Raw genomic sequence first — 3,823 nt, 5'->3', positions numbered from 1 at the left:
TTGACCCTGTTATTTGTCCTCGGGACAGTCGTGCCAATACGACTGCCCTCGGACAAAAAACAGGGCCAATATCAAATCACTTATTTATTAACATATATTATAACACGTTTTGTTCATCCTCGCCTAATTTGATCATGTCCATATAATTAGTTTCATAGTATGTTGGTATTTTATATATTCTAGTATGGTTGTGAAGACGATGTACATTGTAGTAGTCTAAATAAATTATCTGTTCTTGTCTTTTCTGTTCTGTTTATAAACAAACTCGATTTAGCTCAAAATTAGTTAGTCTGAAATGAGACGTCAGACAGTTTACACTGCTGGGACGAGGGTGACACTCACTTATGTAGTGATAATTCCTAGTTCTCACGTACCTTGGTGGTTTCTGGATTCTCCTCTGTTTAGGATTAGAAGGGCTGCCGTCTAGCCTGGGCGGAACAGTCAATTCATTCACATCGATGCGACAAAAGTGACAAGCACTTAGAAAGTGAATTCTTAGTTCTCACCTTGTGAGTTTCTGGCTTCTCCTGTGTATTGGCGTTTGAAGTCAGTTCATTTAGAATTTAAGTGTTACCGAGGTAAATACTTATTTCTTTAAAGACACGGGGGTTTTGATCTGTTACACCGTCGGTGTTGTTATAGAAGAATAGGAAATAGGTTACACTTAGTCCATGTCAGTCTGTCGGTCGGTTGGTTGATCTGTAGATTAGACCTTGTCCAAGAGAACTCTATTGCCTAAGGTCCTACTGGGCAGAAAGATTCGAAATGACTATTAGATAAACCCTTTTGATTTTAGGTCAGTTGGTCAAAGATCAACGTCGCGGGACCTGAATATATTTTTATGTTAAGGCCGAACCAAATTAATCATCTGTTCTACAGATTTTCCTAAAAAAATCTGGCGAGCGAGCGAAAACCCCCCAACAAACTTTATTTTTATTTCAAAGATATAACGAAGCGGAGAAAGGCGATTTAATAAACAAATGAAACAACATTCTGAAGACTAGCGAAAAAACACGTCCGAACCGGATTAAAACTAAAGAACAAGTGAGAAAGGCGCCAACAAAGGTGCTCGTCACATTGCCTGGATACAGTAATACATTTTTTTTTTATAATTTTTTTTTTAATATATTTTTTTATTATTTATTTTGGTCAAAATAGTGAATATATGTCATTTAAAAATTATTCCACATTTTTTTCATGAAAGAAAATTAGTATAATATATAAATAAATATAAGGTAAACATGTGCAAAAACTCATCAATTCCAAACGGACCTTATCAATAGAGCATAGTTCCTAAAATAATTGAGATAATCTAATGATTTTAACTGTTCTGATAAGGTAAGATTCCCATCTACAAGAAAAATATAACTTTTATGCTAGTAAGATTGATCTTTACGGCATATTCAAACAAAATGCACCGACCAGAAGCTGAAATTCGCCATTACGAAAGAACCGGGAGGTTGAAAAACAACGGATTTTTTGCACATGTTTACCTTATATTTATTTATATATTATACTAATTTTCTTTCATGAAAAATTGTGGAATAATTTTTTAAATGACATGTATTCACTATCTTGACCGAAATAAACAAATAATTAAAAAAATATATTAAAAATAAGAAAATATGAAATAAGTATGTATTACTGTATCCAGGCAATGTGACGAGCACCTGTGGGCGCCAACATAAAAAAGGGCTGACAATTAAACATTCGGCGCTGAGTTCCCTCCCTTGATAATTATTAAATTTTCTTAAAATTTGTTATATTATCTTTATGCGTACAGATACAATATAAAATCAAATCGACATAGCAGTAGTTTTACATGAACAGTGCGTTTGAAATAGAAAGAACACCACTACCTGTACTCTTTTGTACAAAATGTCACACCACCATGTATTAAAATGTTATACATTGTTATACACTGGGAATTTGACATAAGGGAAAAATAGATGCTTGTGAACAAGCAGTCTATGCGAAAGACCAGGACACGAGGACATGTAATCTGAAAATTGTTACAAGACCGACTAATCTACTTCTCTTACACACCACTTGTAAATTGAGTCGTCAAAAACTGATGTTGATTACACATCATTTAACCTCAGGAGTCAGTAGAAGTCCTGTCCATATAAACAGGTCAACTGTCAATCACTGGGAGATTCTCTGGCCTTCAATATTGTTATTGTTTCTAGAGTTTGAATCATGGTCAAATCCTCATGGACTTTCTTCACGCCAGATTCTCAAATACAATCTATTTACTGTCATGATTGGTACACTTTGCCCATCTTATGTCTTGTCTTGTCGATATCCCAAGGAGCAGAAAACATTGGGAAACTGCTAAGCACACACACTTTCTGCTTTCAGGGTGTTTAGAACTCCATTTTTAGGCTCCCATCTTAAAATAAACTGAAATATAATCTCCTATTAGTCATGATAAGTCGAACCGCAAAATCATATCCGAAAACTGAACATGTCCGAAATGAATGACAGTAATTTACCACGACATTAACTGTTGTACCAAAAAGTCTTAATCAACCTGGTTTTACGTTCAGTATCAGGACGTAGGTGGCCCTTAAGTCGGCATATTTTGAATAACGCAAATTCTATTCCTGCTGATCACTCGAAGTGTGAAGGCGGGATCAATTTTAAACCAGAAATATTCAGCTTTCTTGTGCTATTGCTGCAAGTAAGTTATTTTTAATTACATAGAGGATATTTGTTTATTTCAGTGTAAGATCGTATTTTATTTCACGAGTGTCATAGAAAAACATATTTTCACGAGTGGCGAAGCCACGAGTGAAAATGTAGTTTTTTATGATCACGAGTGAAATTAAATACGATCTTACACTGAAATAAACAAATTTTCTGTTTCTTTTATGCTTATTTTCGGAGTTTTATTTGTTTTTTATTTATTTCTGAATTACCCCCTTTTTTGAAAAGGGTGGGCTTTACGCCGCTACCCGTGGGGCGCCCCTCATGCATAATTATAGCTGTCAACTTTTCTACTTTCGGTTTGCTGGGAAATAGTTCTCTGCTATTCATTCTTATTGCTTAATATTCGCTCGTTTTTTATTGCAAAGCTTTATGAATAGTAAACATGAAGTATTATTAGTGCACTAATGTTCCAAAAAATAATGAAAACACTTTTTATTTTAACCAAATTACTACGCCGCTATTTATAGAATGAAAATTTGGAAGGTCAAATGTGTTAGCAAAACAAATGTGGATACTCATTGGATTTTAACCATTCTTCTTAGTTTAAGACTGCATATACGCGTGTTTTTAAAGTAAGTTAATATTCAGTCATCTTACTGTCAGAGACCAGTCTGTTTCGCTTTAAAATGTTTGTTTTCCGGAAGAGTAAATGCCACGCTAGTTTGTTGACACATTTTGAGATGTGGGTGGGGTAAAAATATCGGATCTATCTGTAAATTGTTGTGTGAATTCTCCAGGAAGCTCATTTTACGTACTACAACGGTTAACAGTTCAAACTACATTTGAACGATGCTATAAAATTTTATTTATGTTCGAACAGTTGTTTTTGTCTGTTATTTGTTTGGAATGAAAGCAAATGTCCGAACATTCAGCTTCAAAGATCAGTAAAATGTTTGATAAACGGGATAACCGGTAATAAACGGTAAGTTGTTAATTTCCAATTATATATTTATTTAAATTTATAAAATATTTCTTTATTTTTTTAAACATTTTTTCACATTATTTACTGAAGTCCAGTGTTCTGTTTTGACCAAGGCAAGTACATGTAACAACAAAGGATTTTAAAAGTAGTTCTGAAAATTGATATTTTCACTCCTTATTTTGCAGTGAA

This window comes from Mya arenaria, chromosome 4 (genome assembly GCF_026914265.1).
Source record: "Mya arenaria isolate MELC-2E11 chromosome 4, ASM2691426v1".
Taxonomy (NCBI): domain Eukaryota; kingdom Metazoa; phylum Mollusca; class Bivalvia; order Myida; family Myidae; genus Mya; species Mya arenaria.
This window is presented reverse-complemented; position numbering follows the sequence as displayed.